The 20,124-nt window shown below is 58.2% G+C and overlaps 3 pseudogenes; all 3 read left to right on the top strand.

Moving 5' to 3' along the window:
- Positions 1-2,208: 2,208 nt before the first annotated feature.
- LOC143217753 (U2 spliceosomal RNA) lies at positions 2,209-2,388 on the top strand (annotated as a pseudogene).
- A 7,877-nt stretch (positions 2,389-10,265) lies between these two features.
- LOC143217752 (U2 spliceosomal RNA) lies at positions 10,266-10,445 on the top strand (annotated as a pseudogene).
- A 7,913-nt stretch (positions 10,446-18,358) lies between these two features.
- On the top strand, positions 18,359-18,537 carry LOC143217748 (U2 spliceosomal RNA; annotated as a pseudogene).
- The last annotated feature ends 1,587 nt before the right edge of the window (positions 18,538-20,124 follow it).

Genomic DNA, 20,124 nt, shown 5'->3' with positions numbered 1-20,124 from the left:
AACAGTGGAGGCTGCAGCGGAGAGGATTGGACTTCGGTTCAACCCGGCGAAGTGTGCAACACTGCACCAGGACAGCAGAGGCACTCGCCGGGCCGTTCCTACCTGCTTCAGCCTACAGGGTCAGGGGTTGAAATCCCTGGCAGCAGGAGCGCCATACGAGCATCTCGGAGTCCCCACGGGATTCCAGGTGAAGCAGACTCCGCTCCTGACGATCGAGGAGCTCGTCCGCGATCTCCGCTCCGTAGATCGTTCCCTCCTCGCCCCATGGCAAAAGTGTGAGGCGGTCGGGACATTTATATTGCCCCGCCTCGACTTTTTGCTGCGGGGAGCCCATGTGGAAAAAGGTCCTTTAAAAGACGCGGACAAGCTCGTAAGGAAGCTCGCGAAATCCTGGCTCAACCTGCCTCAGAGAGCCAGCGCGGAGGTGATCTACCTCCCCCCCAGTCGGGGAGGATGTGGATTACTTCCGCTTGCTGACCTGGCCGACGCGCTGGTCGTCGGGCATGCGTTCCGTCTTCTGACGGCGTCTGACCCGGCGATCAGCGGGCTGGCCAGAGATTCTCTGAGGGGGGCGGTAGCCAGGAAAATCGGTCGACCACCTACCGAGCAGGATCTGGCGACCTACCTCTCCGGCTCGCTGGAGGGGGAGTTCGCCAGAACCAGCAGTGACTTTTCCACATTGTGGTCGAGGGCACGAAACGCGGCGCGGCGATTAGGAGACGTGCTCCAATTGCGATGGGAGTGGAGCGCTGCACGCCAGGAGTTGGGTCTTAGACTCCGAGGCTCACGCGGGCGCACGACGGTCGTTACACCCGTGGCTCGGTCCCAGGTGTTGCACCGACTGAGGGCGGCAGTGACGGAATTTTACCATCAACGCCTCAACAGCAAACCCGATCAGGGGAAGGTCTTCGGGGTGTCGTCGCGGACGAGGGTGTCAAACCACTTCCTCCGCGGCGGCAGTTTCACCCGCTTCGCTGATTGGCGCTTTGTTCACCGAGCCCGCCTCGACGTCTTACCTCTTAATGGGGCTAGACGCTGGGGCGGGGGTGACAAGCGTTGCCGGCGATGCGGGGAGGCCCTGGAGACCTTGCCCCATGTGCTGTGTCACTGCCGCCCCCACTCGGCTGCCTGGCAACTGCGCCACGACGCCGTCGTCTCGCGGATTTCGCGAGCCTGCCGACTGCCGGGGAACCTAAGGGTAAACCAAAGGGTCGAGGGTCTCACCGGCGATCTGGAGGCGCTCAGGCCTGACATCGTTGTCAGGCATGAGCCCTCGAAAAGCGTCGTGATCATCGATGTGACCGTGACCTTCGAGAACGGCATCGAAGCTTTCGAAGCCGCAAGGCTCCGGAAGATACAAAAGTATCTTCCGATCGCGGCCGTTCTCGGAGAGCAGGGTTACAGAGTTGTGACCGACGCGATCGTCGTGGGGGCTCTCGGCTCATGGGATCAAGCCAATGAGCCGGTGCTCAAAGTGCTGCGTATTAGCACGAAATACGCAAGCATGATGCGCCGGCTCATTGTCTCTGAGACCATCCGGTGGGGTCGGGACATCTACGTGGAGCACGTGTCGGGGGTCCGACAATATGCTGCTGCTCCCGCCGCCGTCCCCGCCCCGGAGCTGCCTCTGCCCCTTGATGCGGCGAATGTGGCCCCCCCCGCGGCCCCCTCGAATACAGTATCGCGCCCCGAAAATTCATATAACAGCGAGAATATCGATGACAATAACAATGTAAATGTACTGACTCAGGGCCACTTCGGCCCTGTATAATTTTATATTAATTTTTAGCGAGGGCAACGAGCCCGCAGCGCGCCTCTTTCTCTATCTCTCTATCTTTCTCTACTCTCTCTACTCTCTATCTTTTGTCTTCCTTCCTTGCTGTCTCTCTACTCTTCTATTCGCTAATCTCTAGTCATCTTCCTAGCTTAAGTTCTCTGGTGTGCTGTGGGCCGTTCCACTATGTTTATTTTAACTTTGACAAGGCCCGTGCCGCTGATCTTACATTTCTGATAATCAGAATTATTTTTATCTACTGACGTGTGGATGAGTGTGTGTGTGTGTGTGCGTGTGCGTCTGAATGTGTTTGTCACGCAGGGGGACATAGCTCCCCCGCGCCACACCCCCCCACCAAAGAAATCATATTTATGTATAGCCCTCGCCGAAAGGCACTAATACTGTACCGCCCCCGAGCACCAGCTCGGGGGACGATCAATTGAAAATAAAAATGCCTTTATCTGTTCTTATCAGCTTAATATCTGATACACTCCCCATCGGGGAGTCAGAATATTAACTCGATTTTTGGGAATTGACTGAGCGGTCGGGGCTTGCTCCCCCTCGGTCACGGGTCGGCCACGCATTGCAGTGCCGTGTGGATTGGCCCAATCTGCTTAACTAATATCAGTCAATTCCCAATAATTCGAGGAGATATCTGCTCCCAAAATCCGGGCAAAATTTCGCTCGAGCGCCGTAACGCTCAATTTCGCGAGTTCCGCGTGTGCGATCCACCATCAGGAGCCGAGGAGCGATCGGGGCGCGACTGGCCGCCGAGGAGGAGGACCACACCATCAGCGTCTCCACCGAGCAGCCGGGAACACGTGGACACCTCTGCAGGACCTCGAGTGGGGTAAGTGATCGACTCCCTCTCTTACTCTCTTCCCCCGCGCGAACACCAGTGCGCTAACCCGCACGGCCGTTCAGCGCGGTTACCCCTCCCCTCCGTTCGTTGTTGTTCGTCTTTGTCCTGTCGACACTTAGCTCTGCTAATTGTTTGTCAGGATAAATTCAATAACAACCAACGGTTCCGTCCTAGGTCGTCAGAACAAAGGAATTCCGGAACGTTCGTCTCGGAATTACGTAACGCTTCGTAAACGTTTCGACAAATTTCACAGTTATAACATCAATTTATTCGACGTCAGACTAAGTTACTAATTATTTAATAACTTAGTTCTGTTCCGAGTACTTTGTTGCTGCTAATTGTGAAATTTGGGAGCAATCCTGTGCCGGTAGTTAATAATAATCTACATTAAACATCTTTTCGTTTAATACCGGCACGTCGGAACGTACGACGATTTTGCGTGCGTTTTCCCGGAGCAAACCAACTCCGGAGTAACTTTGATTCCGATCAGAGACCGCCGAATTGTTTAATCGAGTCCGCTCGATTAAATTAATTCGGTTTAATCCTTTCAGTCACCGATCCGAGTAGGCCTTGGAGATTCTTCAGACCTGAGCTGAAGAATTTCTCCAAGTACCGCCAAGCATCGGTGCAGCCCTCTAGCGGTAGATCCCTGCACGAGGAGCTGGAACGAGTTCCTCGATCGACCGCTAGATAGCCCCCCTTGATGGTGTCTCTTACCATCAAGGTAGATCCCTCGCCTGTCACTTTTATCTTCTAACCTCTTTCATCCTTCTATCGATCCGCTCTCTTTTCTGTCTTCCCGTATTTCTCTCTATTTTCTTCTGTCGCTTTCTTCTATTTTCCGGCGAGTCGATCGCTTACCTTTCTGTTATTGTAGTTGTTTTTATTTATTTTATTTATTTATCTGTGAAGTGCAGTGCCGTGGTTTTATTTATTGTATTTACTTATTGTACCCAGTGTTTCTACTGTGCGACTCGGTACTGTACTGTCTTAATTTATATTTACTTTTATTCTATTTTATCCAACGACTACATTTTACTTATTTATTAAATTTTAATCAAGTGACTCCAGTGATTTTACTTTATTCATTATATTATATTTTATTCATTGTTATTTATTCAACTGTATACGTTCCTAGTCACTTGGTATTTTATTTTACACTCGAGACAATCCGGCAGAGGCCACAATGACTGAACAAACGAATAACTCGATTACCATTTTTATCGATTTTCCGTTCCCGGTGGAATTCAGATGCCCGGAATGCTTCGGCAAACCGGGTATCAGGCTCGGTGGGACCTATAAATCCCACTGCGACCTGATCAAACACGCCAAAAGGAACCACCCCGGTCATTCGGTGGTTCATCGATGCGGCGAGTGTGGTGAGCACGGGAAGGGAGCTTATCCCTTAAAGTCCGTTAAGACGCACCACACCGCCGCTCATTCGGGCGGATCAGGTCGCAGTGGGACGAGAGGAGCATGCGGCTCCTCCACCCGTACCACCGTGAGGTCCTCTCCCTCGGCGACCGGAAGTATTAATTGCTCGGTCCCTTCGGGGGCCGAGTCAATTTTAAGGTTGACCGGAGCTGGCACCGCCACCACCACCACGGCCACGGCGTCGACGGCGACGTGCACGGCGACGACGATGACGTCGACGACGTGCACCACGACGACGACGACGACGACAGCGTGCGGGATGCGGCGGTCTGCAGCCCAACGTCCACGGATCTCCGGGGGGGCCCCTCCACCATCTACGGGCCCCGCAGCTGCACCGACCACCCGTGCAGCTGCAACAGCGTCAACAACATCGACGACGACGACGACGACCTCGACGACCAGACGCCCGTCCTCCTCCCTGAGGCAGAGCACGCTGTCTTTCGGCAGCGCTGCTTCTGCCAAGGGGACGACGACGGGGACAACTACGGCGACGAGGACAGACCGAACGCCACCAACATCGACGGCGACAAGGGCGAAGGTAGTCACAAGGCCATCGACGACGCCACCACCACCTACGGCGACCGCGCGGAGTGTGCCGGTTGCGACGGCGGCGCCGGCGGCTTCCTCCAGGAAGTCGTCGACGCCCCCGCCGCCCCCGGCGACCGCGCGGAACAAACTGGCCTTGAGAAGGACGGGGACGACAGCGGCCACCACGAAGACGACGCCACCACCATCCACGGCGTCCGCACGGGTTGCGCCGGCTGCGGCGGCAGCGCCGACGGCTTCCTCCAGGAAGTCGAAGACGCCCCCGCCGCCCCCGGTGCCCGTGCGGCAGAGGCCGCTGTCCCTCAGGAGGACGGCGATGAGGGCGGACCGCCCGATGGCCTCGAAGACCCCCCCACCACCTCCAACCAGCGTGGGGACCAGGCCGGCTGCGGCGGCGGCGCCAGCGGCTTCCTCCAGGAAGTCGAAGACGCCCCCGCCGCCCCCGGCCCCAACGAAGCCGAGGATCATCTCGGTGAAGGACGTCCGCATCGCCGTGAAGAGACTGCCTTCGCCCCAACAAACAACTACGACGACGACTACGACAAAGAGAGACGGCGGGACGAGACGGAGTGACGGCTCTGTTTCAGGGTCATCACCACCAACAGGGACCAGGGCAGCGCCCGCTGCCAAGAGCCGTGCCGTAGGAGCCGCCCAACGTACCACCCCGAGTCCGCCGACACGCAAGTCGACCCCGGAACCGCCCCGCGAGAAGCCTGCCAGCGGGGCGGCCAGGAGGAAGAGGGGGTCGACGGTCTCCCCTACAGCGAAGGCCCCGACTACCAGCCCGAGGGGGCCAGTAACCAGGAGTAGGGGAGCCAGCGTGCCGTTGGACCTAGGGGACGTATTACAACGGACAGCAGCCCTCAATACCACCCGGAGGAAGGCGGCTCCGAAAGCCGGCTCTAAGAAGTCGCCGAGGAGGACGGGGTCGGGGCGGGACAGGGCTTCGCCCGCCCCCACCACCCCGCCGAACGTCCCGACCACCCGGACGTTCACCTCGACGATCAGGACGGCGGCATCACCATCCTACGCCGCCGTCACAGCGGGCGCAACGGTGGTCAGCGCGGCGCCACCAGGAGAACAAACAGAAGGAAGAAGAAGGCTGCGGTCGTTCACCCGGGCGTCATCATTACCGCCCGAGTGCTCGACCGCAGCCCGCAGCAGCCCCCCCCTCGCCACCATCCTGAGGGGAGCTTCCGCCTCTCCTCCCTCCCCACCCACCATCTATGGGGAACAGGAGAGCGGAAGAGGCTGCTGCGTGGTCTCCTGCATGGCGCCGGCCACACTTACCACGACCACCGTCACCACCACCGTCAGCGGGGGGCCCATCGTCACCTCGCGGCCCCTTGCGGGGGGAGTGGAGAGGGGAATGAAGAGGACTCTGTCGCGGACAGCAGTCCCCTCCCTCCCCCCCATCGAGGAAGGGACGGTTACCCCTGGTCCCACCCGGACAGCGGCCGTCACCCCCCCTCCGGCCATCGAGGGGAGAGAAGAGGAGGAGGGGGCGGAGGATGACGATCCCTCCCCCCTCCCGTGGTCTCCCGCCGTCTCTAGGAGACGACGCCGCCGACGAGTTCTGTCTTCGTCGCCTACATCTCCGTCTGGTTTCAGGTCGCCGATCCCGGAGACGCTGCAGCCGCCGACAGCGAGGACTCCAGCCCGCACGCCACCAGCGCGGGAGACGAGGGCGCCAGGTGCACCACGCCGACCATCTGCGGGTGCCCAGCGTCCTCCATCGCCCCTACCAGCTCCGGTCACCGAGGGAGCAACGAGGGGGGCCACCACCACCGCCACCACTACCACCGTCACGCCGAGGAACCGGTCCTCGGCCGCATCGCGCAGGGGCGCGCGACGAGGGACGGCGACGGGAAGCAGGGGCAACACCGAGAACGTGAGCGGTCGGGCCCCTGCCGGCTTCGCGCGGACGGACCGACTCCGAGATTTACGCGATATGTTCAATCGCTTGGGAGGGTTCGCGTCGCGTTTTCGTAGTGTGGGTGGGAATACCCCTGGGAGCTCGCACCCGGGTGGTTGTAGAGCGGGGACAACGAATGCCCCTGCGGGCGTCGGTGTAGTGCCCACCGACCTCCAAACCCCGCGAGACCCGGAGCATCGGCGGCCTGCGCCTGCTGGTCAGCCTCGCCCTCGCCCGCGCGCATCCCTTCGAAGGGAGCAAGTCGCGTTGGCGGAGGAGAGGCGTCTACTGATCGGTTTGGCCGGGGCCGTCGATAACATTCAAGACCTGGAAGAGGTGGCGACTACGATCGCCGCCTTCTTCCAACGCTTCGGGTCGAGACCCGCGGGGGTTGGAGAGAATACGAGGGGAAGGTCAACCGCTGTCGCGGGGAGGGAGAGGCGTGTCGGAGGTGCATCGGCATCGCGCCCTCCCGGTCGTCCTGAACCGGAGGCTACAAGAAGCACGGACCAAGTCGCAGAGGCTACGCGGATCCAGAGGCTGTTCCGGCAAAACCGCAGGCGTGCGGTCCAGGAGGTGTTGATGGGCGCTCCGGCGCAATGCCAGGTCCCGAAGGACCAGGTACATCAGCACTTCCTCGACATGTACTCACCTGCGAGTACGCCACCAGCCTCTGGGCCTCTCGGCTTTCCTTCAGAGGCTCCAACGGCGGCGAGTGACGCGGCACTGGTTCGGCCTTTCGGAGTGAGTGAGGTGGATCGTCGACTCCGGCGGATGTCAAACTCCGCTCCGGGGCCAGACGGTCTAACTTACCGTGAACTCCGGAAGGCCGACCCGGACTGCGCCATTCTGACCGCCTTTTTCAACCTATGTCAAAGGTTGGAGTCGGTCCCTGCTTCTTGGAAGTCTTCGAATACCGTGATGATTCACAAGAAGGGCGATCGGGGGGATCTTTCGAACTGGCGGCCACTAGCCATGTCCGACACGACCCCCAAACTCTTCGCGGCGGTGCTTGCCGACCGCCTCGTCACGTGGGCCCTACATAATGAGCGGCTTAGCCCTCAGCAAAAGGGCTTCCTGCCGTGCGAGGGATGCCACGAGCAGAACTACGTGCTGCAGGAGGTCCTTAACGACGCTCGCAGGGGCAGGCGTCAGGTGGTGGTTGCGTGGTTGGACCTGTCGAACGCGTTCGGCTCGGTCCCCCACTCTACCATCTACCACGCCTTCGCGGAGGCCAAGGTCCCCGAGCCCTTCCGTAACATCTTGGAAGGGCTCTACGACGGGTGCACCACCCGAGTGCGAACCTCACAGGGCTTTACCGACCCTGTTCCCATCCTCTCCGGAGTGAAGCAAGGATGCCCGCTGAGCCCTGTGGCGTTTAACCTTGCCCTGGAGTCGGTGCTTCGTGCAGCATCCGGCTCCTCGGCGGGTTACACGCTCCACGGCCGGCGGTACAACATCCTTGGCTACGCTGACGATATGGCACTAGTTGCCGACACTCCGGAGGGGATGGAAACACTGTTGAGAACAGTGGAGGCTGCAGCGGAGAGGATTGGACTTCGGTTCAACCCGGCGAAGTGTGCAACACTGCACCAGGACAGCAGAGGCACTCGCCGGGCCGTTCCTACCTGCTTCAGCCTACAGGGTCAGGGGTTGAAATCCCTGGCAGCAGGAGCGCCATACGAGCATCTCGGAGTCCCCACGGGATTCCAGGTGAAGCAGACTCCGCTCCTGACGATCGAGGAGCTCGTCCGCGATCTCCGCTCCGTAGATCGTTCCCTCCTCGCCCCATGGCAAAAGTGTGAGGCGGTCGGGACATTTATATTGCCCCGCCTCGACTTTTTGCTGCGGGGAGCCCATGTGGAAAAAGGTCCTTTAAAAGACGCGGACAAGCTCGTAAGGAAGCTCGCGAAATCCTGGCTCAACCTGCCTCAGAGAGCCAGCGCGGAGGTGATCTACCTCCCCCCCAGTCGGGGAGGATGTGGATTACTTCCGCTTGCTGACCTGGCCGACGCGCTGGTCGTCGGGCATGCGTTCCGTCTTCTGACGGCGTCTGACCCGGCGATCAGCGGGCTGGCCAGAGATTCTCTGAGGGGGGCGGTAGCCAGGAAAATCGGTCGACCACCTACCGAGCAGGATCTGGCGACCTACCTCTCCGGCTCGCTGGAGGGGGAGTTCGCCAGAACCAGCAGTGACTTTTCCACATTGTGGTCGAGGGCACGAAACGCGGCGCGGCGATTAGGAGACGTGCTCCAATTGCGATGGGAGTGGAGCGCTGCACGCCAGGAGTTGGGTCTTAGACTCCGAGGCTCACGCGGGCGCACGACGGTCGTTACACCCGTGGCTCGGTCCCAGGTGTTGCACCGACTGAGGGCGGCAGTGACGGAATTTTACCATCACCGCCTCAACAGCAAACCCGATCAGGGGAAGGTCTTCGGGGTGTCGTCGCGGACGAAGGTGTCAAACCACTTCCTCCGCGGCGGCAGTTTCACCCGCTTCGCTGATTGGCGCTTTGTTCACCGAGCCCGCCTCGACGTCTTACCTCTTAATGGGGCTAGACGCTGGGGCGGGGGTGACAAGCGTTGCCGGCGATGCGGGGAGGCCCTGGAGACCTTGCCCCATGTGCTGTGTCACTGCCGCCCCCACTCGGCTGCCTGGCAACTGCGCCACGACGCCGTCGTCTCGCGGATTTCGCGAGCCTGCCGACTGCCGGGGAACTTAAGGGTAAACCAAAGGGTCGAGGGTCTCACCGGCGATCTGGAGGCGCTCAGGCCTGACATCGTTGTCAGGCATGAGCCCTCGAAAAGCGTCGTGATCATCGATGTGACCGTGACCTTCGAGAACGGCATCGAAGCTTTCGAAGCCGCAAGGCTCCGGAAGATACAAAAGTATCTTCCGATCGCGGCCGTTCTCGGAGAGCAGGGCTACAGAGTTGTGACCGACGCGATCGTCGTGGGGGCTCTCGGCTCATGGGATCAAGCCAATGAGCCGGTGCTCAAAGTGCTGCGTATTAGCACGAAATACGCAAGCATGATGCGCCGGCTCATTGTCTCTGAGACCATCCGGTGGGGTCGGGACATCTACGTGGAGCACGTGTCGGGGGTCCGACAATATGCTGCTGCTCCCGCCGCCGTCCCCGCCCCGGAGCTGCCTCTGCCCCTTGATGCGGCGAATGTGGCCCCCCCCGCGGCCCCCTCGAATACAGTATCGCGCCCCGAAAATTCATATAACAGCGAGAATATCGATGACAATAACAATGTAAATGTACTGACTCAGGGCCACTTCGGCCCTGTATAATTTTATATTAATTTTTAGCGAGGGCAACGAGCCCGCAGCGCGCCTCTTTCTCTATCTCTCTATCTTTCTCTACTCTCTCTACTCGCTATCTTTTGTCTTCCTTCCTTGCTGTCTCTCTACTCTTCTATTCGCTAATCTCTAGTCATCTTCCTAGCTTAAGTTCTCTGGTGTGCTGTGGGCCGTTCCACTATGTTTATTTTAACTTTGACAAGGCCCGTGCCGCTGATCTTACATTTCTGATAATCAGAATTATTTTTATCTACTGACGTGTGGATGAGTGTGTGTGTGTGTGTGCGTGTGCGTCTGAATGTGTTTGTCACGCAGGGGGACATAGCTCCCCCGCGCCACACCCCCCCACCAAAGAAATCATATTTATGTATAGCCCTCGCCGAAAGGCACTAATACTGTACCGCCCCCGAGCACCAGCTCGGGGGACGATCAATTGAAAATAAAAATGCCTTTATCTGTTCTTATCAGCTTAATATCTGATACACTCCCCATCGGGGAGTCAGAATATTAACTCGATTTTTGGGAATTGACTGAGCGGTCGGGGCTTGCTCCCCCTCGGTCACGGGTCGGCCACGCATTGCAGTGCCGTGTGGATTGGCCCAATCTGCTGAATTCAATCACAGTCAATTCCCAATAATTCGAGGAGATATCTACTCCCCAGTAAAATTTCATTTACGAGCACCGCAGCTCTCAAGTTCGCGAGTTTTCGTGCGTGTGCGTGCATCACCTGGAGCCGAGGAGCGATCGGGGCGCGACTGGCCGCCGAGGAGGAGGACCACACCATCAGCGTCTCCACCGAGCAGCCGGGAACACGTGGACACCTCTGCAGGACCTCGAGTGGGGTAAGTGATCGACTCCCTCTCTTACTCTCTTCCCCCGCGCGAACACCAGTGCGCTAACCCGCACGGCCGTTCAGCGCGGTTACCCCTCCCCTCCGTTCGTTGTTGTTCGTCTTTGTCCTGTCGACACTTAGCTCTGCTAATTGTTTGTCAGGATAAATTCAATAACAACCAACGGTTCCGTCCTAGGTCGTCAGAACAAAGGAATTCCGGAACGTTCGTCTCGGAATTACGTAACGCCTCGTGTACGTTTCGATAAATTTCACAATTATCAGATCAATTTATTCGACGTCAGACTAAGTTCTTAATTATTTAATAACTTAGTTCTGTTCCAAGTACTTTGTTGCTGCTAATTGTGAAATTTGGGAGCAATCCTGTGCCGGTAGTTAATAATAATCTACATTAAACATCTTTTCGTTTAATACCGGCACGTCGGAACGTACGACGATTTTGCGTGCGTTTTCCCGGAGCCAACTAACTCCGGAATAACTTTGATTCCGATCAGAGACCGCCGAATTGTTTAATCGAGTCCGCTCGATTAAATTAATTCGGTTTAATCCTTTCAGTCACCGATCCGAGTAGGCCTTGGAGATTCTTCAGACCTGAGCTGAAGAATTTCTCCAAGTACCGCCAAGTATCGGTGCAGCCCCCTAGCGGTAGATCCCTGCACGAGGAGCTGGAACGAGTTCCTCGATCGACCGCTAGATAGCCCCCCTTGATGGTGTCTCTTACCATCAAGGTAGATCCCTCGCCTGTCACTTTTATCTTCTAACCTCTTTCAATCCTTCTATCGATCCGCTCTCTTTTCTGTCTTCCTATATTTCTCTCTATTTTCTTCTATCGCTGTTCTCTACTTTCCGGTGAGTCGATCGCTTACCTTTCTGTTTTAATTGTCTTTATTTATTTTATTTATTGGTGTAGAAGTGCAGTGCTGTGATCGTCTATTTATTTACTGTATTTATTGTAAGGTCTCGAAACCCATTTTACTCTCGTTTGACTCAGTGCTGTACTGTTATATTTTATTCTATTTATTCTTCGACGCGCCACATATTTATTCTATTTATTTTATTTATTGATTCATTTTAATCAAGTGACTGCATCTGTTTTATACATTTTATCTATTATAACATCTTTTATTTATACATTATTTACACATTTTATCTATTTATTTACCATCTAGTCACTTGATTTTCGTTTAATTCACACTCGAGACAATTCTGCAGAGGCTGTTTCACAATGGAAACAACAAACAACAACGCGATAATAATCTATATCGATTTTCCGTTCCCGGCGGAATTCAGATGCCCGGAATGCTTCGGCAAACCGGGTATTAGGCTCGGTGGGACCTACAAATCCCACTGCGACCTGATAAAACACGCGAAAAAGAACCACCCCGGTCATTCGGTGGTTCACCGCTGCGGCGAGTGTGGTGAGCACGGAAAAGGGGCTTACCCCCTGAAATCCGTGAAAACTCACCACACCGCCGCTCACTCGGGCGGATCAGGTCGCAGTGGGACGAGAGGAGCACGCGGCTCCTCCACCACGTCCACCGTGAGGACCTCTCCCTCGGCGACCGGAAATATTAATTGCTCGGTCCCTTCGGGGGCCGAGTCAATTTTAAGGTTGACCGGAGCTGGTACCGCCACCACCACCACGGCCACGGCGTCGACGGCGACGTGCACGGCGACGACGATGACGTCGACGACGTGCACCACGACGATGACGACGACGACAACGGCGTGCGGAATGCGGCGGTCGGCAGCACAGCGACCGAGGATCTCCGGGGGGGCCCCTCCACCATCTACGGGCCCCGCAGCTGCACCGACCACCCGTGCAGCTGCCACATCGTCAACGACGACGACGACGACGACGACCTCGACGACCTCGACCAGACGCCCGTCCTCCTCCCTGAGACAGAGCACGCTGTCCTTCGGCAGCGCTGCTTCTGCCAAGGGGACGACGACGGGGACGGCGACGGCGACGAGGACAGACAGTACGCCACCGACATCGACGGCGACAAGGGCAAAGGCGGCCACAAGGCCATCGACCACACCACCACCACCCACGGCGACCGCGCGGGCTACACCGACTGCGGCGGCGGCGCCGGCGGCTTCCTCCAGGAAGTCGTCGACGCCCCCGCCGCCCCCGGCGCCCGTGCGGAATAGGGTGGCCTTGAAAAGGACGAGGACGACAGCGGCCACCACGAAGACGACGACGACGACGCCACCACCATCAACGGCGTCCGCACGGGTTGCGCCGGCTGCGGCGGCGGCGCCGGCGGCTTCACCCAGGAAGTCGTCGACGCCCCCGCCGCCCCCGGCGCCCGTGCGGCAGAGGCCGCTGTCCCTCAGGAGGACGGCGGTGAGGGCGGACCAGGCAAGGACCTCGACGACCCCCCCACCACCTCCAACCAGCGTGGGGACCAGGCCGGCTGCGGCGGCGGCGTCAGCGGCTTCCTCCAGGAAGTCGAGGACGCCCCCGCCGCCCCCGGCCTCAACGAAGCCGAGGACCATCTCCGTAAGGACCGTCAGCATCGCCGTGAAGAGACCGCCTTTGCCCCACCAGACATCGACGACAACGACGAAGAGAGACGGCGGGACGAGACGGAGTGACGGCTCTGTTTCAGGGTCAACACCACCAGCAGGGACCAGGGCAGCGCCCGCTGCCAAGAGCCGAGCCACAGGAGCCGCCCAACGAGCCACCCCGAGTCCACCGACGCGCAAGTCAACCCCGGAGCCGCCCCGCGAGAAGCCTGCCAGCGGGGCGGCGAGGAGGAAGAGGGGATCGACGGTCTCCCCTACAGCGAAGGCCCCGACCACCAGCCCGAGGGGGCCAGTTACCAGGAGTAGGGGAGCCAGCGTGCCGCTGGACCTTGGGGATATTTTGCAACGGACGGCAGCCCTCACCACCACCCGGAGGAAGGCGGCTCCGAAAGCCGGCTCTAAGAAGTCGCCGAGGAGGACGGGGTCGGGGCGGGACAGGGCTTCGCCCGCCCCCACCACCCCGCCGAACGTCCCGACCACCCGGACGTTCACCTCGACGATCAGGACGGCGGCATCACCATCCTACGCCGCCGTCACAGCGGGCGCAACGGTGGTCAGCGCGGCGCCACCAGGAGAACAAACAGAAGGAAGAAGAAGGCTGCGGTCGTTCACCCGGGCGTCATCATTACCGCCCGAGTGCTCGACCGCGGCCCGCAGCAGCCCCCCCCTCGCCACCATCCTGAGGGGAGCTTCCGCCTCTCCTCCCACCCCACCAACCATCTACGGGATGCACGGAAGCGGAAGAGGCTGCTGCGTGGTCTCCTGCATGGCGCCGGCCACACTTACCACGACCACCGTTACCACCACCGTCAGCGGGGGGCCCATCGTCACCTCGCGGCCCCTCGCGGGGGGAGTGGAGAGGGGAATGAAGAGGACTCTGTCGCGGACAGCAGTCCCCTCCCTCCCCCCCATCGAGGAAGTGACGGTTACCCCTGGTCCCACCCGGACAGCGGCCGTCACCCCCCCTCCGGCCATCGAGGGGAGAGAAGAGGAGGAGGGGGCGGAGGATGACGATTCCTCCCCCCTCCCGTGGTCTCCCGCCGTCTCTAAGAGACGACGCCGCCGACAACGAGTTCTGTCTTCGTCGCCTACATCTCCGTCTGGTTTCAGGTCGCCGATCCCGGAGACGCTGCAGCCGCCGACGAGGACACCAGCCCGCACGCCACCAGCGCGGGAGACGAGGGCGCCAGGTGCACCACGCCGACCATCCGCGGGTGCCCAGCGTCCTCCATCGCCCCTACCAGCTCCGGTCACTGAGGGAGCAGCGAGGGGGGCGGCCACCACCGCCACCACTACCACCGTCACGCCGAGGAACCGGTCCTCGGCCTCATCGCGCAGGGGCGCGCGGCGAGGGACGGCGACGGGAAGCAGGAGCAACGGAACCGAGAGCGTGAGCGATCGGGCCCCTGCCGGCTCCGCGCGGACGGACCGACTCCGCGATCTACGCGAAATGTTCAATCGCTTGGGAGGGTTTGGTTCGCGTTTTCGTAGTGTGGGTGGGAATACCCCTGGGAGCTCGCACCCGGGTGGTTGTAGAACGGGGACAACGAATGCCCCTGCGGGCGTCGGTGTAGTGCCCACCGACCTCCAAACCCCGCGAGACCCGGAGCATCGGCGGCCTGCGCCTGCTGGTCAGCCTCGCCCTCGCCCGCGCGCATCCCTCAGAAGGGAGCAAGTCGCGTTGGCGGAGGAGAGGCGTCTACTGATCGGTTTGGCCGGGGCCGTCGATAACATTCAAGACCTGGAAGAGGTGGCGACTACGATCGCCGCCTTCTTCCAACGCTTCGGGTCGAGACCCGCGGGGGTTGGAGAGAATACGAGGGGAAGGTCAACCGCTGTCGCGGGGAGGGAGAGGCGTGTCGGAGGTGCATCGGCATCGCGCCCTCCCGGTCGTCCTGAACCGGAGGCTACAAGAAGCACGGACCAAGTCGCAGAGGCTACGCGGATCCAGAGGCTGTTCCGGCAAAACCGCAGGCGTGCGGTCCAGGAGGTGTTGATGGGCGCTCCGGCGCAATGCCAGGTCCCGAAGGACCAGGTACATCAGCACTTCCTCGACATGTACTCACCTGCGAGTACGCCACCAGCCTCTGGGCCTCTCGGCTTTCCTTCAGAGGCTCCAACGGCGGCGAGTGACGCGGCACTGGTTCGGCCTTTCGGAGTGAGTGAGGTGGATCGTCGACTCCGGCGGATGTCAAACTCCGCTCCGGGGCCAGACGGTCTAACTTACCGTGATCTCCGGAAGGCCGACCCGGACTGCGCCATTCTGACCGCCTTTTTCAACCTATGTCAAAGGTTGGAGTCGGTCCCTGCTTCTTGGAAGTCTTCGAATACCGTGATGATTCACAAGAAGGGCGATCGGGGGGATCTTTCGAACTGGCGGCCACTAGCCATGTCCGACACGACCCCCAAACTCTTCGCGGCGGTGCTTGCCGACCGCCTCGTCACGTGGGCCCTACATAATGAGCGGCTTAGCCCTCAGCAAAAGGGCTTCCTGCCGTGCGAGGGATGCTACGAGCAGAACTACGTGCTGCAGGAGGTCCTTAACGACGCTCGCAGGGGCAGGCGTCAGGTGGTGGTTGCGTGGTTGGACCTGTCGAACGCGTTCGGCTCGGTCCCCCACTCTACCATCTACCACGCCTTCGCGGAGGCCAAGGTCCCCGAGCCCTTCCGTAACATCTTGGAAGGGCTCTACGACGGGTGCACCACTCGAGTGCGAACCTCACAGGGCTTTACCGACCCTGTCCCCATCCTCTCCGGAGTGAAGCAAGGATGCCCGCTGAGCCCTGTGGCGTTTAACCTTGCCCTGGAGTCGGTGCTTCGTGCAGCATCCGGCTCCTCGGCGGGTTACACGCTCCACGGCCGGCGGTACAACATCCTTGGCTACGCCGATGATATGGCACTAGTTGCCGACACTCCGGAGGGGATGGAAACACTGTTGAGAACAGTGGAGGCTGCAGCAGGGAGGATTGGACTTCGGTTCAACCCGGCGAAGTGTGCAACACTGCATCAGGACAGCAGAGGCACTCGCCGGGCTGTCCCCACCTGCTTCAGCCTACAGGGTCAGGGGTTGAAATCCCTGGCAGCAGGAGTGCCATACGAGCATCTCGGAGTCCCCACGGGATTCCAGGTGAAGCAGACTCCGCTCCTGACGATCGAGGAGCTCGTCCGCGATCTCCGCTCCGTCGATCGTTCCCTCCTCGCCCCGTGGCAAAAGTGTGAGGCGGTCGGGACATTTATATTGCCCCGCCTCGACTTCATGCTGCGGGGAGCCCATGTGGAGAAAGGTCCTTTAAAAGTCGCGGATAAGCTTGTAAAGAAGCTCGCGAAATCCTGGCTCAACCTGCCTCAGAGAGCCAGCGCGGAGGTGATCTACCTCCCCCCCAGTCGGGGAGGATGTGGATTACTTCCGCTTGCTGACCTGGCCGACGCGCTGGTCGTAGGACATGCGTTCCGTCTTCTGACGGCGCCTGACCCGGCGATCAGCGGGCTGGCCAGGGATTCTCTGAGGGGGGCGGTAGCCAGGAAAATCGGTCGTCCACCTACCGAGCAGGACCTGGCGGACTACCTCTCCGGCTCGCTGGAGGGGGAGTTCGCCAGAACCAGCAGCGACTTCTCCACATTGTGGTCGAGGGCACGAAACGCGGCGCGGCGATTAGGAGACATGCTCCAATTGCGATGGGAGTGGAGCGCTGCACGCCAGGAACTGGGTCTTAGACTCCGAGGCTCACGCGGGCGCACGACGGTCGTAACACCCGTGGCTCGGACCCAGGTGTTGCACCGACTGAGGGCGGCGGTGACGGAATTTTACCATCACCGGCTGAACAGCAAGCCGGACCAGGGGAAGGTCTTCGGGGTGTCGTCGCGGACGAAAGTGTCAAACCACTTCCTCCGCGGCGGCAGTTTCACCCGCTTCGCTGATTGGCGCTTCGTCCACCGAGCTCGCCTCGACGTCTTACCCCTTAATGGGGCTAGACGCTGGGGTGAGGGTGACAAGCGTTGCCGGCGATGCGGGGAGGCCCTGGAGACCTTGCCCCATGTGCTGTGTCACTGCCGCCCCCACTCGGCTGCCTGGCAACTGCGCCACGACGCCGTCGTCTCGCGGATTTCGCGAGCCTGCCGACTGCCGGGGAACTTAAGGGTAAACCAAAGGGTCGAGGGTCTCACCGGCGATCTGGAGGCGCTCAGGCCTGACATCGTTGTCAGGCATGAGCCCTCGAAAAGCGTCGTGATCATCGATGTGACCGTGACCTTCGAGAACGGCATCGAAGCTTTCGAAGCCGCAAGGCTCCGGAAGATACAAAAGTATCTTCCGATCGCGGCCGTTCTCGGAGAGCAGGGTTACAGAGTTGTGACCGACGCGATCGTCGTGGGGGCTCTCGGCTCATGGGATCAAGCCAATGAGCCGGTGCTCAAAGTGCTGCGTATTAGCACGAAATACGCAAGCATGATGCGCCGTCTCATTGTCTCTGAGACCATCCGGTGGGGTCGGGACATCTACGTGGAGCACGTGTCGGGGGTCCGACAATATGCTGCTGCTCCCGCCGCCGTCCCCGCCCCGGAGCTGCCTCTGCCCCTTGATGCGGCGAATGTGGCCCCCCCCGCGGCCCCCTCGAATACAGTATCGCGCCCCGAAAACATAAATATGAGTGTTGAAAGCACCAATAACGTAGCCAATGTATTGACTCAGGGCCACCTCGGCCCTGTATAATTTTACATATATTAATTTTTAGCGAGGGCAACGAGCCCGCAGCACGCCCCTCTTTCTATCTCTCTATCTTTCTCTACTCTCTCACTCTCTATCTTTTGTCTTCCTTCCTTGCTGTCTCTCTACTTCTCTATCAATCTAGTCATCTACCTAGTCTAAGTTTTCTAGTGTGCTGTGGGCCGTTCCACTATGTTTATTTTAATCCTGACAAGGCTAGTGCCGCTTATTTTATATCTTGATAATTGTATTGTTTATTTATTGACGTGTGGATGTGCGTGTGTGTGTGTGCGTGTGCGTCTGAATGTGTTTGTCACGCAGGGGGACATAGCGCCCCCGCGCCACACCCCCCCCACCAAAGAAACTATTTTTTTATGTATAGCCCTCGCCGAAAGGCACCAACACTGTACCGCCCCCGAGCACTAGCTCGGGGGACGATTATTTGAAATAAAAGTCCTTTTATCTGTTCTTATCAGCTTAATATCTGATACACTCCCCATCGGGGAGTCAGAATATTAACTCGATTTTTGGGAATTGACTGAGCGGTCGGGGCTTGCTCCCCCTCGGTCACGGGTCGGCCACGCATTGCAGTGCCGTGTGGATTGGCCCAATTTGCTGATAGTAATCACAGTCAATTTCCATTAATCGAGGGAATACCTCTGCTCCCAATTCGGGCAAAATTTTCGTCTCTGAGCGCCGCATCGCTCAAGTTCGCGAGTTTCGTGCATCACCAGAAGCCGAGGAGCGATCGGGGCGCGACTGGCCGCCGAGGAGGAGGACTTCACCTCCAGCGTCTCCACCGAGCAGCCGGGAACACGTGGACACCTCTGCAGGACCTCGAGTGGGGTAAGTGATCGACTCCCCCTCTGACTCTCTTCCCCCGCGCGAGCCCAAGTGCGTTAACCCGCACGGCCGTTCAGCGCGGTTACCCCTCCCCTCCGTTCGTTGTTGTTCGTCTTTGTCCTGTCGACACTTAGCTCTGCTAATTGTTTGTCAGGATAAATTCAATAACAACCAACGGCTCTTTCCTAGGTCGTCGGAACAAAGGAATTCCGGAACGTTCGTTTCGGAATTACGTAACGCCTCGTGTACGTTTCGATAAATTTCACAATTGTAACATCAATTTATTCGACGTCAGACTAAGTTATTAATTATTTAATAACTTAGTTCTGTTCCGAGTACTTTGTTGCTGCTAATTGTGAAATTTGGGAGCAATCCTGTGCCGGTAGTTAATAATAATCTACATTAAACATCTTTTCGTTTAATACCGGCACGTCGGAACGTACGACGATTTTGCGTGCGTTTTCCCGGAGCAAACTAACTCCGGAATAACTTTGATTCCGATCAGAGACCGCCGAATTGTTTAATCGAGTCCGCTCGATTAAATTAATTCGGTTTAATCCTTTCAGTCACCGATCCGAGTAGGCCTTGGAGATTCTTCAGACTTGAGCTGAAGAATTTCTCCAAGTACCGCCAAGTATCGGTGCAGCCCTCTAGCGGTAGATCCTTGCACGAGGAGCTGGAACGAGTTCCTCGATCGACCGCTAGGTAGCCCCCCTTGATGGTGTCTCTTACCATCAAGGTAGATCCCTTAGCTGTCACTTTTATCTTCTTAACCTCTTTCAATCCTTCTATCGATCCGCTCTCTTTTCTGTCTTCCCTTATTTTCTCTCTATTTTCTTCTATCGCTTTCTTCTATTTTCTGGTGAGTCGATCGCTTGCCTTTCTGGTTTAATTGTGTTATCTATTCTATTTATTTTACCAGTGTATAGTGCAGTGCTGTCGTCTTTTATTTATTGTATTTATTGTGATTCTTGCACCGTGTTATTATTTTAAAACATCGACTCAGTGCTGTCCTATACCATTTTAATTTATTTATTCTCTGACGTGCCATTATTTATTTTATCTATTCTATTTATTTATTACAATCAAGTGACTGCGACTTAATTCGTTTTATCTGTTTCATCTGTTTTATCTGTTGTACACGTTTTATCTATTGTTACTTATTTATTGTTATTACTCAAGTCACTTGATATTTTAATTTACACTCGAGGCAAACCTGCAGAGGCACAATGTCCCAATCAAACAACGCGATTGTTATATACATCGACTTTCCGTTCCCGGCGGAATTCAGATGCCCGGAATGCTTCGGCAAACCGGGTATTAGGCTCGGTGGGACCTACAAATCCCACTGCGACCTGAT

Source organism: Lasioglossum baleicum, chromosome 17 (assembly GCF_051020765.1).
Source record: "Lasioglossum baleicum chromosome 17, iyLasBale1, whole genome shotgun sequence".
Taxonomy (NCBI): Eukaryota; Metazoa; Arthropoda; class Insecta; order Hymenoptera; family Halictidae; genus Lasioglossum; species Lasioglossum baleicum.
Note: the sequence above shows the minus strand (reverse complement) of the source record. Positions and strands in the feature narration are given on the sequence as shown.